Source organism: Salarias fasciatus, chromosome 4 (genome assembly GCF_902148845.1).
Source record: "Salarias fasciatus chromosome 4, fSalaFa1.1, whole genome shotgun sequence".
Lineage (NCBI taxonomy): Eukaryota > Metazoa > Chordata > Actinopteri > Blenniiformes > Blenniidae > Salarias > Salarias fasciatus.
This window is the reverse complement of record NC_043748.1, coordinates 12,742,060-12,756,104: the sequence shown is the minus strand read 5'-3', so window position 1 is coordinate 12,756,104 and position 14,045 is coordinate 12,742,060. Positions and strand designations below refer to the sequence as shown.

Sequence of the window (14,045 nt, the reverse complement as noted above, 5' to 3'; positions counted from 1 at the left end):
AGTGCTGTGTTGTGTCTCCTATTCTTAAGGAATTTATCTAAAAAAATAAATAAATAAATCCAGGTTTTCTTTGAAATTTGCACAATTAGCTCGGTGGTTTGGCATTCTGGTTTTGGCCCACAAGACTTATGTTTGACACACATGCGATATATAGTATACAGGTATCCAGAAGGTTTTACAATAAAGAAAGGACAAATGGATGTTTTCACCACTTCAGCAGTCTCAAGGTGCTTTGCACCTTTCCACGAGTTCGATTCACATCAAGGACAAGGCAGCCACACAAAATCCACTTGGATGAACCCCCAACACACGACCCCCCCCCCCTACCAACGACGCCACAGGCACTGACTGAACACTTGTAACTCTTGCTTATTTAAGCAGAAGTCTAGTTCTTTATTCACACAGGTGTTTTGGGTATGAGGTTTAAGAACTGAAAATAGTGTTTTATTATATAAATATTCTCACTGATGAACTTGGGCTTTCACCCAGCCCGAGTCGAGACTCGGAAGCGTTGCAGCCGTGCCGCTGTCCTTTTTTTCGACGGGCCTCGATTTGCTGCCATTATTTGCTCCTCTGCCGTCTCAGAGGTGGCACTCCCATTCTGCATCCGCGCAGAATAACAACACAACAGCCCCTGCCTTGAACAGGCTGTGTAAAAGGGGCTTAAGATAACCAGACAAACTCTTGTGAGCCGCATTGTGCGCTGCCCGCTGCAGAGAACACAATGTGCCCGGTTTGTTGGAGCCGGCACAGCCGCACTGATGTAACTCCTGAAGTTGTCAGCTCATGTCCGTCTGCGTCACAGTGTGTCACGGTGCAGTAATTTAAATTGACACGAGGCAGCTTTAGGTTGATAACAGTACGGCACAAATCCACGAGGATGGTCAGACTTCAGCGAACCGGCCAAGTTTTAATGGAGTAATTGGAGAGTCGAGGATTTTAATTGACTAAACAGGTGATTTCCATTGAAGAAACAAAGCAAATAACTTCTAATTTTAAAAAAAAGTTAATGCTGTTTACACTTCGTATTTGTCTGGATCATCATTTGGCTCATCAACTGCAATTATGGCCAGTTCCGACACTCCTGTTTTAGACCCGTATGTGCCCGAAAGTACTGCAGAACGTTAAATCTTGCATATAATTTACAGAAAACAAGCCTGATGATGATGATGATGATGAATGTGAGGATGAGGATAATGAGCCCAAACGTATTCAGAGAGGAGCCGGCGGCCCAACGCCGTCCGCAGACCGAGGAATATACTGTACATGCTGGAGGTGCGTTATCGGTCCGTCACGTCTGACTCGCACGGCCGCGTGCCGTATCTCTGGATGTGTTTGTATGGATGCCGAAGGGTGGGCAGATTGCTCGCCGGGCCGACGTGCGAGGACGCACCGCGGAGTTGTGGGTAAAATGCAGACAGACAGAGAGGGAGTGAAGGGAGGAGGAGGAGGAGGAGGAGGAGGAGGAGGTGGTGGTTGCTGTAATTTAGGAGAACAAGGGATGGGAGGGGCAACATTTACATTCATCACAGGCGCTCGCCTCACCTCAACTCACATGACGCGAGGAAGAGGGGAGAGAAGGAGCAGCTGAGATGGAAAATAGGGTGAGGGAGGGAAGCAGCGAGACAGAATGGGGTTGAGGAAAAAAGATATTTTCTGTGTTTCCTGTGGGTTTTTTTTTTTTTATTCACCCCCAAGAATGCTTTTGTGGAGACAGATCTATAAATACGAGGCGGAGGATTTTCAAAAGTGAGCAAATATGATATTCTTGGGAGTCAAACAGTGCACTTTTATGTGTAATTATACAAACTATAGACAAACTGTGCGATTTCCAAATAATGCCTTGCGTGCACTTCTGCCACAAACGGCAGCCAAACAAGCAAAAAAAAAAAAAAGAGAAAGAAAAAAAAAGCACTGGTGGGAAAGTGAGTTCGCTCCTGTGGCTCGATGATGAGGAGGGAAATGAGCGGATTTCAAGCTTGAGTTTATCTACTGTCGGGGTCGTATTTCACCGTGTTCTCTCGGTCCACCTGTGCGAGGCGGCGCAGAGGCAGGGTGTCGGCGGCGGAGCGCCGGCCGCTTTTCCCACCCGGCGTCCGTGTCAGGAGGCAGAGCCGGCGCGCTAACAAGGGCCGGCTCGGATGGAAACAGCCTGTGACACCCAAATAGATTGGACTGTCACCTGGGCCGCGCGCAATCGCGTTTGCCGCCGCCTTTCGTGTTTTGAGATATTTTGTGTCTGTGTGTGTGTGTGTGTGTGTGTGTGTGTGTGTGTGTGTGTGTGTGTGTGTGTGGTTTGGACGGTTGTGAACTCACAGGAAAGGAAGAATTGACTTGACTTGCACATAAGCGTTGCAGACTCTATCCGTGCGCGGCGCAGAGGGCGCCCAGCCTGAATAATTTTCATACCGCGGGTCAGCAGGAACACATCGGAACATATTGGGCTGATGTATAGGCCGCTGCGCGCGTGTCGCAGCATGTGGCTGATGACGGCCGGCAAGGCTCAGCACTGGGGAGTAATGGAGTGAGCGCATTGTGCTCTTCTTCCACATCCCTGATTCTTCCCGCCTCTCGCCACTAACTTTCCTCCTGCTCTTGTTCGATCCCGGTCACACGGGAGGCCATGGGTGAGTCCGGGTGCAGACAAGAGGGCGGCCATGAAAAAGAAGAGGGTGAAAAAAAATGATCTAAATAAAAAAAAGAAACCATCCACTCAATAAAGCCTCAGAAATATATATTTCCTTGAAGTAAAAGTGATTGCGATTGCAAATGAGTGGCGATATTTTATTTATTGTGCAGCAGGAACAGCTCATAAAGCTGACTCCATATTCTGTTATTGTTTTATAAATTAACCATTGTGAAAATGAACGTTTCCAAGCAAACTGTGATTAAAAAGGAAAATGAGCTACACGTGTTGAATTAGAGTTCAGCCTAATTCAGAGCCAATGCAGCATGACTAACACGGTTAATAAAACTGATTTAATGTGAATGTATCTGTTGCTTTGTGACACACACTGTATGAAATGGACTTTTTTTCTTTTTATTTATATTTGTGATTATTTCTTCAGGCAGAACATTGAGTACTAGCAGCGTGTGACCAAAAGGATTGAAAAACGAGCATCATTTTACACACGGCTTTGTTGATTGTGCCACAGTAAATCTTATCTGCCACTGGCTCACGTAGTGAAACAATCACATCCAAACAACGGCTGTTTGTGTGCTTTAAGACGCTCCTGCGGTTTCAGTATGAGGTGCATCGACTCCACCAGTTTAACTAAAACACAGTGAAATGAAGTTCTTCCACTTTGTGGCAGCCTCAACATGTGAAGGTGACTGACATTGTGAAGTTCTTTGGGGCCTGTTAAATCAGTGTAGAAAGGGCAATATTCAGCATTTACGATCTCCTCGCCACCATACATCACATACAGCTGAAATAAATAACTTTTTCCTCTAAATTGATGCACCACTGTATGAAATTGAATTGTAACACTATTATAAAATGTGAATTAAACGTGTGTCGATGAAAATAGGGAGCAAATGAGCTCCGCTGCAAGTTTCACAGCTCTCAAAGTGCCCGTTTCCTAATTTCCTCCATTTCTTTCATTCTGCAAACTATGATGTGCAACGAAATGTTTCTCTCTCTCTCGCTGGCGTTTTTTTTATCAGATCGCCCAGAAAACAGACTTGTGGAGGATGATTCTGCGCCGACGTGACCGGAGCAGCTTACATGACTCACACTCAGTGATCCTCGGATCTCAAGCCGAAGCTCTCCACTCTGAAGACCAAATAAACAGAGAGAGTCTCGGCGAGCAGGTCCTTCGTGTCAGAGCTGCACCATCCAGAGTCCAGAGAGAGACACTAATATATTGCTCAGGAATATTTGTTGGGTATGTTACCCAAATGTTCGTTAAATTCTTTCCTTTCTTAAAATGTGATATGAAAATCTTATGAAAAGTATAATACAGATCAAAACTAAAAAGAAGAGTTTTCCTTTCTCTATTTCCTGTGAGGTATTGCAAAAATGTCTGAAAAACAGGCATTTGCACACAAAAGTGCATACAATCATTTGCACTAGTTTCATGTACATCTTCACTCTCCTTAAAAATATTGATCAGTTGCACCGATTTAGAGTAAAAGAATATTTGCTGAATTATTAAAACTTCAAAGCCACTTGTCTCAGTTTGAAACAAACTGGAAAAAAAAATCCACAAATATATTCAGTTGTCCAATAAAGGGTTAAGCAGACACTGAAATATAAACCAAAAATAACTCGTTAAAAGGCACATTAAGTAAAGGTGGGAGCGTTCCAATCAGAATATTTATTGCTGACATTAAAAAAGTGCTTCATGTAATGTGCAATGGCATTTAAAAATCAATATGTGATGACTGAATTCTTGTGATAAGCGGGCATAATTACCTTTAAAAAAAAAAAAAAAGAAATAAGAGGGACGATCAAGCCGCATGACCTTTATCTGAATCTTCGCTTAACAAAATATTTGTAGAAATATCCCAAAGAGAGAGACGTCTTGTTGATTAAAGGAACAGCCTGTTTTTTATTGTTGCATGCTGGTAAAACAGTACGGAAACCTAGGAAATCTGGCGCTGCCAGGCTGCTGGGTGACAGACCCGTTTGTTTACCAGGGGGGGGGATGCACTGATGAAGGCAGCAGGGATTTACAGCGACGCTAAAATACTCCTCGGGTCACCTCTGATTGACGCTCCGATCGAGAGTCGCGAGCCGAGCGATACCGCGGCTCAGCCGCGTCCTCGCAGGAACACGCTGGGTGTCGCAGGGGCTGACTCTGTCACGGGTTTGTTCACAGGACTATCTCGCCATCCGCCACCGGGCACGAGAGTGGCAGGAGCTCCGAAGTGCACAGGATGTAAACAGTCGGGTGGGAGGGGGGCGGTGGTGGTGGTCGGGACGGTCGTTTTAAAGGTTAAAGAGGAGCGGATCCTTTCATCCACTACCGTAATTAACGAGAAACTTAGTTTTGTCCTCCCGTCTCCTCTCCTCGCTGTGGAAAAGCACTGACTCATCTCAGCATATGAATAGATAGAGGTTCATTCCCTCTCCACCTATGAATCAGGGCGGAGGCAGGCGAAAGATAAGGCTAATAAGGGTCCCAGCAAAGGGCCGGCGAGAGGTCCGCAAGGGGATAACGGGGGGGGGGGGGGGGGGGGGGGGGGGGGGGGGGGGAATGGAGGTCGGAGAGGGCGAGGAACGAGGGGGCGGAGTTCCTTGTAGATCATCTGGCTGGAGGTGGAAATGTAGGGAGGAGGAGAGAGGAGGACTTTTTCAATCCAGAGGGAAGAGAGGGAAAGAGTGGGGGGGCAGGAGTCAGGGGGGAGGCGGTGGAGGAGGTGGAGGAGGAGGTGGAGGAGGCAGGTGCAAGGCCACGTCTGGAGGGAGTCAGGAGACCTGAGTGGAAAGCTGGGATGGAGGGAAAGGTGTGGCTGCTCCCAGGACACCGAGACAGAGTGTGAATTGAGAAAAAAAAAAAAAGAGGCCAAGCCGAGAGCGACCGCAAAGGTACGGAGGAAAAAGATTTCAGGTCTGGAAAAACAGCGACTGATGAATCCGATATCCAGTGAAGCACTCCCGACTACATCTGCTCCATTTTACACAAGGTTTCTTCTTTTTCTTATCTGAGAGGAGAAAACTAGGAGTGAAGAGAGTAGGTGGGAAAGATATCAGTAAGAAGACGATCAGATCTCAGCCAGCAAAACCATTTCTAACAAGAGAAAGAAGTCAAGAATGAGTGGAAATATTCTCTAAATCCACTATATTATGAAAACAACACATTTTTCTACATAACTAAAAACTTTAGAGTTCAGTAAATATAAATCATCCGTTTCCATCAATTTTTATGATTTTTTGGCAGACTTCAGAGGCTCAGATGTAAAGTTGAAAGTTTAAAAAGTTTAAAAATGGCCACAATCTAAACACCGGGAGTAAATTGAGACCAACAGGGTTGGAAAATAGGACACAGATTCAGGGCTCTACGTTTTTTTTTGCACCACCTTTTGCAATTTCTCTCTTTTTCCAGAAAGACAACACACACACAGGGACACACACACACACACCCACACACAGTAGGCTGTCACATTTTCTAAATCAGGACAATGAGAAGGTAAGGAGACGGCAGCAGTGGGACATTTACTCCATTAGAACTCAAGCTGTGCTTACAGACTTGAAGCATCTTTGGATAAGCGTTCTTGACATTTGCCATTCCTCATGTCGGTAATGGAGCATTTCGCTTTTAACCCTTGTAGCTTTTTCACACTGAAACTGACATTGGCATTTGACAATTTTCACATTAACGGCTGACCTGGGTTCAAATCACAAGTGATCAAAACGCATTTCTTCCCCCAAGCCGTTGGACGCCGCGGTAAAATAATGTTTTTACGATGCGACTGAGCCGGGTCAACGAGTCCCGCCGTTCACAAAGCCGAGGACGCCAATTAATCACGCTCACACCGACACTGCAAACATGGAGAGGATGGGAATTAACGGGCTGCCGGGTCAGTGCGAAACCCGGCTTCATATTGGTGTCATATCAGAGCAGACAGGATTTGGAATGCATGCTTCATACAACATCTTACAACAGTCTGTCGAGTCACATCATGGAGGCCAAGCTGGAATGACACAGACTCAAGATATTTGTACTATGAGATTCCGTAAATTCTTAAATTTCTCATTTGTTGTCATGTCAGTTTTGATTTGTCTGCTACAAAAGTTGAATTTCAATATAAACCTGCACATTTCTATAATCTGAAGTTTAGTCCTTAAAAGTTTTAAAGAAAAGTTAAATAACACTTTCATTAACATTGTTTATTCTTTAAAGAGATTTTAATGTGTGCTTAGTGAACTGCTTCGTTGTTTTTTTGTATCTTTAAAGATGCAACCACAACAAATCTATGCAAAGTTCCAGATAAAGAAATTTCTAGGTCATGCTTTTTTGCAATAAAAAAAAAAAAAACCCATATGAAAGACAACAGTTGTGGCTGAGAGACAGTAACAAAACTCACAGAGGCACCTGGGGATAAAAACACAAAAATACAAGAAAAAGAAAGCAAGAGAACACGTCGGAGATGAAAGGGTGGATTGGAACGCTGCTGCAAGAGCTTTACTGTTCTTTCACTGGACAAAACAAAATCTGTGAATGAACTAAACAATTAGTGGAGCGACGTGAGAGAGAGAGAGAGAGAGAGAGAGAGAGAGAGAGAGAGAGAGAGAGAGAGAGAGAGAGAGAGAGAGAGAGAGAGAGAGAGAGAGAGAGAGAGAGAGAGAGAGAGAGAGAGAGAGACGGAAACAGATGGAGAGCGGGGAAGGCAAGTAAAAACAAAGTCTAACACCGACAGAGACATCAGGCAGCGGAACACTCACTTTTAATTCTCTTATCATTTACAAACGCTCCTAATTGCGTCTATGTTTTAGAGAGGACGCGCTGCTGCCAAGTCCAGCAGCACATTACATTAACAGAGTACAGGAGTTGCGTGATTACTACAACAATAGGTGCTATTGTCGGGCATTAATTGGGAATATAAATGCAGACGCATTTATGTTCAACCAATTGGATTAAATTCCTCAAGAGAATGCAGCGAGTGTACCACAAGAAAAAGAAATCCATCTCTCCGTGGAGAGCTCATGATTTATTTACTAAGATCCAGCATAAAGTGTGCAAAGTTGTAAACTCAGGCCAATAGATTGCGCTTTCACTTTGCGTGCTTGTTGCGCGATTACCGTAAGAATAAAAAGAATTGGTGTGTTAAAATGAGCTTTCTGCATGCATTAGACCGTGTGAACATGAGAACAGGACTGCATTCACATCCATTTGCTTTCTTTCACTATGATGTGATCAAATGAGGCGCTTCAGTGGATCAGGTCCTCAATGTCTCAGCTTCACCTCAAACTAATCGTAACCTCAGAAATCAAGTCACATCCGCCGTGGTCTCAGTTTTCAAATATCACAATGACAGAAAGTTCACAGACACACACACACACACACTCACACACACACGATCAAGTTCAGACACAAAGTCACTCTCACTTGTTACAAAGGACTCGGACGCCCGCTGGCAAACGGCCACATCTGAAATGATGAAAAGCCTGAATTATTTGGGAAACAGTTAATTGATCGCAACTTGCCGTTTTGTTCCTGGAGAAAGCTGGCAGTCGCACAAAAGATGTCCGGGAACAGATTTGTTTGCTCATGTGGGAATGCCCGAACACACACTCGCACATGCCATTGCGGGCGTGTGTATGTGCTGCAGCTCCAGATAACTGTGGCTGCAGTTTTGAGTTTCTTCCGATTGCTCTTTAATATTCATACATTAATTACCCTTCTAACATATTTCCCGTTGTACATTTACAAAAACACACGTGTGTGGGCGTGTGGCTGCCTGTGTGTCCTCCTGTGTATGTTTGCATGTATGTAAATATTATTCATATTATGTTACACGTTCCCTCCGGCCATCACGGTTGGCTGGTTTCCCCTTTTTCCTTTTTTTTTTTTTACATTAATTGCCGACGATCCTATATTAAGCTTCGATGCAGAAGTGGAAGCTATCGCTCCCCTGATCTCCAGCAGCAGCCTCCGCTCATGGATTAGCTCGCTGTTCGCATTGTGCAGTGGCCCTGGGGTGATCAGTGACAACTACAGCTATTTGTAACACTACAAAGCCATACCTTCTAGACAAGCTGAGGAAAATAGCTCGCCATGTCTTGATAATATGAGCATTAGCCAAAGCTTTAGATCATTCTGATTACCGCGGTCCAATCGGCGCTGTCGAGCGGCAACGCGCAGGGTGGTGCTGGAAGCCACTACTGACGAAAGATTGGCAACTGAACAGCCATGCTGGCTAGGTATCTACACGCACAAATACCCAAAGACCACACACACACACGCGCGCACACACTCACACACACACTTTAACTGTGGGACGAGTCCCTCTGTCGTCTCCATCTCGTCCCCCTTCATCTTCTCCTGTCTTTCACAGATGTTGGTACAGCTGTGCTTCATCCATCTTCCTCCCCATCTTCATCACTATTTAGGCTGAGATTTCCAGGGAAAAGAGGAGGCGTCTCTCCTTCTTTTCGCATATCATCGGCTTCATTGGATGGATGGCTTTACACCTGCTGCAAATAAGCAGTGTGTGTGTGTGTGTGTGTGTGTGTGTGTGTGTGTGTGTGTGTGTGTGTGTGTGTGTCACCCCGCCCTCCCTGTGGCCGTGCACTCAGTGCAGTCATTCGCTTACTTCGCTCCCAAACCCTCCCTCACTGATCTTGTTCATTGATATAGATGCGAGTGCCCTTTTTGCCGCCATCCATCTCTTTCTTTTACCCTCTTTCTCCGCCTTCTCCTTCACTTCTTGTTAATTCTGGAGTCACATGGCTTCCTCCATCCACACCTTTATCTGTTTAACTTTCCTACATCCAATTTACACATCTGGTCTTATGTTTGTCTTTTTTAAAGGTATACTGGAGGATCCTTAGAACCAATCAGAATTGTATGGTTCCAACTCGTGATTGGGCAGTCATAATGCCAATCAATGTGGGAACGTGTTTGCGCGATGATATATTATGTCGAGTCGCCGCTTCTGTGCGCGCTCTGGTTTCGAGCCGCGCATGCGCAGAGCATTGTGAAGGAAGTGACATGGAGTGGGAGCGACCATCGCAGAAACAGAAGCCGCAGAAACGGGATTTAGGACTGATCACGACGTGGGGAAGTTTCTGCTGGACAGGTAAACATGCTTATTATCCCATTCAAATGTGATTCTGTTGCGTAAACATGTAAGAAACTACTTTACGGATCGTATTCTTATGGGTGATTGGAAGAAGAGTCCGACATGATTACAAATGTGTTTTAAAATCCTATACGGAAAGATGATGCTCCAGCTGCGCGGATGTAAACAAACTGACATGCGGCTGACGTCCTCATGCGGAGGGAGCCACGCATGCGCAGTGCTCCAAAAATGGCGAATCGGCCATTTTGTAGGAAATCGACGGAGAATCCTCCAGTATACCTTTAACTGCAGCCCAAGTTACCTTCCCCCTTAACTAACCTGCTCCTCCAGGCTGCACCCCTTGTGGAGTTTGCATGTTGGTCCTGTGCCTGTATAGGTGATCCAAGATCACTCCAGCTTCTCATGACACAAAGATATGCTTCGTTTCCTAACTGATGGCATCAATGAACAATTGCAAGTGTGAGTATGTGCAGTTCTCTGTCTCTCAAATGCACAACAAACCAAGACATTTCGGACTGACTTCCATACATTCAGCAGCAGTGAAAGGCTCATGATGGGCTGCTGAGATTATTAACACTAAGTTCCCTACTTGGAAATTCATTTATCACATTGTCCTCTTCTTTAAAGGTTGTGCTCTTAGCATGATTCCACATATGAATTAACCACCTTACATTAACAAAGGCCATTTGCTCATATTAACTAAAAATAAAATATATGACTGACATTCTGTCAATTTAGCACTAAAACAATTTTCACAGATGGAACCAGTATCTGGTTATTTGGCTTGACAGCACACAAATATCCTGGTTCATCCACAGAAGTCATCCTGCACATTCCAAATCTCTGCACACACAAGCAGAAATAATCTATAAAAACTATTAAAACCAGACAATTTTATCTATCCGACAGAATTCAAGTCCTCTTTAAGGAGCAGTCTCACTGATACATATAATTTCCTCCTAACCCACGAACACTGTGCTGCTCGGCTTCTTATGTTTCTTTTATACTGTGTGATGTTCACTGATATTTTATATTTGTACTTAAGCTCTAGTCAACATTATGAATAATTTCTTCTGAATGACCAATCTGGTTAAATAAAGGTTCAATAAAATAAATGAAAATAAAAAGGATTCCCACTGTTGTATTTTCTATAACTATATGCAGGCAACACCAGCGATGTCCCCTTTTGAAATTACTCCTCAGGAATCTTTTATCGTCCCCCTCAGACGTGAAGCCACGTTTCCACCTGTGCATTTCATTTACACCTCCACTGTGTGCACACATGCAGTGACTGTGCTTGCTCTAGTCCTGTGTTTCATTGCTGAGCTGCTGCTGCTGCTGCAGTGTTGTTCCATCCCCAAGAGGAAAGACTAAAAAAAAAAAAAAAAAAGTTGTAAAAGAGTAGTAAAGCCGATTGAGAGACAGATGCGCTGCATATTCTGTTTTCGTGAGCTTCAGGTACAACGTCTCCCAGTGGCACATTAAAATGTTCTTAGCTTTGTGTTTCATTACCACAAACATCAAGTAACACTCCATGTACTCGCATATGCGAGCCGAAACGCATTATTCTGATCATGATTCAACTCGACTCTTCACACAGCACGACAGCGGTCCACTCCAGCGGGCACATTTTATGGAATTATCTTGTACCAGTCCCCCAAATCCTTCTCCTCTTCAGCCCGCACCAGGAGTCAAAATGCTGTATTCTCCGCCTTTTGTGTTGCTCCCTGTTATCATCGTTCTTTGGATGTGTAATGAAAAGGAGGGGTTGTGTTGTCAGCTGTAATAGCAGCATTTGGCCATCAGTGTGTGTGTGTGTGTGTGTGTGTGTGTGTGTGTGTGTGTGTGTGTGTGTGTGTGTGTGAGAGAGAGAGTGTGTGGTGTGTGCGAGATTGCAAGATGCCAGAAGATAAACACCTCATATTGCAATCCCTATTTCCCAGTCATTGTCAGTCCATTTCCTCGATGTGGCTGCGAAGAAAAGAAATAAATAAATACTGCAGCCCAATTCTTACAAGCACATTTTTCTCCATCTCTGTAATTCGAAACAGAAGAAAACTTCCTCTTCCTCTCTCTTCACATGGCTCCACTGCATTTCAAAGCCATTCAAAGCCATGCCCTCCACCTCCAGGAGCAACCCTGCCTGAACCCGACCTCCACCCGGCCCGATTCCTCTCCTCGTCTCCCTCAAAGTTAAATTCCCTCCACCCAATCTCACTCTCTCCTTACCGTCTCAATCCCCCCCCCCCCCTTATGTTTCTCCCTCCCTGATCCTTCTCTATCGTATTTTCACCACTCCATTGTCTCAGCCCATTAGGCAGACACAAATCCGTTTGGAGACTGAGCCTTAGCGCAGCTCCGTCCTCGCTCTCCTGGGCCTCGGTGCAGCCAGGAGGAAGCTCTCAGGAGAGGCGCGCTCTGGCTTGTGGCCGGGGAAATCCATTTAAACCTTTGCCACAAAACACTGCTCTTTCCCACAGCCTGGCGCACTCAGGGCACGCGTGCTTAATGAATGATGCTCTGCACGCGCACGCAGACACCCGTGCATTCCTCGGCCCCCCCCCCGCCGCCTCTTTCCTTCGCCCACATGCCTCCATCTTTCCATGCAATAAAACACGAGCATAAATTTTAACATGTAACACTGCCATCCATACTGCAGGAGGACGGCCGGATCGCTCGCAAAGATTTATATGTTTTTAGAACCTGTGCTTAGCGGAGATTGGGGGCTAAAGACGTGTGTGCGTGTGTGCATGTGTGTGTGTGTGTGTGTGTGTGTGTGTGCGCAGCAGTCTTTGAGCATGGGTAAATGCAGTTTTCCTAGCAATTAATTCTCTTCAATGTGCATCAAGAGGGAAATGAGAGAAGGGCTTCAGTGGTGGCCGCTGGCTTTCCTCATGTCTCTTCTGCTACTACGACCTGTTGACACCAGACAAAGCAGATAATCTCCAGTACAACAACGTGGAGATGTAGATGGTGCGGATAAGACTGAAAATTCAAAGAAAAGCCGGCAACAACGGTTGTGTCAGTGTCTTAGGTGGGATTTTTTTGTTTTTGTTCTCTTAACTCGTTATTATTCAGTACAGCAGGATTTACTCACAAACTACAGAGTGAATGAGCTGGTTTTCGTGGAATGGAGTCCAAACCTAGATCCCAGGCGGACAGAGATAAAGCAGCAGCAGATTGCTTTATCCCATTAGGAAAGGCCTTGTCAATAGGCGGAGATCTAGCTCTCTGTGTTGCTGCAATCTCCAGCTGATCCTGTCACTGGCATCAGCTCTGTTGGCAGTTCGTCTTTCAAGTTTGACACCGCAGCTTAGTCTGACGGTCTATCTGACTGTCTATCTGCATACGATTCAAACCGTAGCACCATTACAAGAGAGGCTCACACACCTTTAGCATCTGTTGGATGTTAAATGTTTTCTTTTGTTTGCAGAGTTTATATTAAGAGTAAACTGATTTAAACGGCAGCCACGAGCACATTTTTTTGTGTGTGCAAGGAATAAATCAAGAAACTAATGACTGGATGACGTTCATGATCATAAAACAAGTAAAATTACCAAAGGGTGAGTCAAAACCGGGCTGAATTTTTTTTTTTTTTTTTTTTTTTTATTTTAGATACACTAATATTACATTTTAGGCCAAGTATTGATGCAATATCATAATTGGACTGCGTTCAAAAATGCATGCGCTGCATCTTTGCTTACAGATGCAAGGAGTTATCACTCAAACAGCAACACTGGCAGTAAATCTGTCTTTGACTCAATTAATGCTCAACTGTGCAAGCGTTTAGAGGTTCATTTGCATGGAAAGCCTTGGGGTGGTCGTCTGAAGATTACAAACAACTGTGATTGCGTCTCAGCTTGCTGTATTGTTTTTGGAGCAATCATTTATGAAGAAGAGTCATGCTGAATCTTGAAAGGGTGTCACGTTAAAAAAAAAAATCATACTGTAATAAATTAAAACATTAAAGCAAAAGCAAAATATCTGCACTCGATTATAGTGATGAATCTGTGTTTGATTGTAAAGGCAATAAAAAAAAAAGCGAGAGAAACCCAGTGTATGGCAACTTAATCAACTCATGACAAGATTTCAGAGCAGAACAAGTGTCACAGTGAACTGCAGCTAACGGACGTGAAATCGAGGACACGTTCGAGTTTCGAGTGAAACAAACAGGATTTCTTTTCAAAATGACAGTATGAAGGCAGTGGTGGAGCAGTGGTTAACGCTCTGCCCTCACAGTGATAATTTCCCCGGTTTGTGACTGTTTGGGGGCTTTTCTGTCCAGGGTGTATCTC

The 14,045-nt window shown here is 44.7% G+C and overlaps 1 protein-coding gene across 7 annotated transcripts in view; it reads right to left on the bottom strand.

Annotated features, from left to right (window-relative positions):
• The window catches only part of grin2ba (glutamate receptor, ionotropic, N-methyl D-aspartate 2B, genome duplicate a), a 134,768-nt gene that overhangs the window by 84,198 nt on the left and 36,525 nt on the right, over positions 1-14,045 (bottom strand). The gene's annotated exons all lie outside the window — the stretch shown is intronic.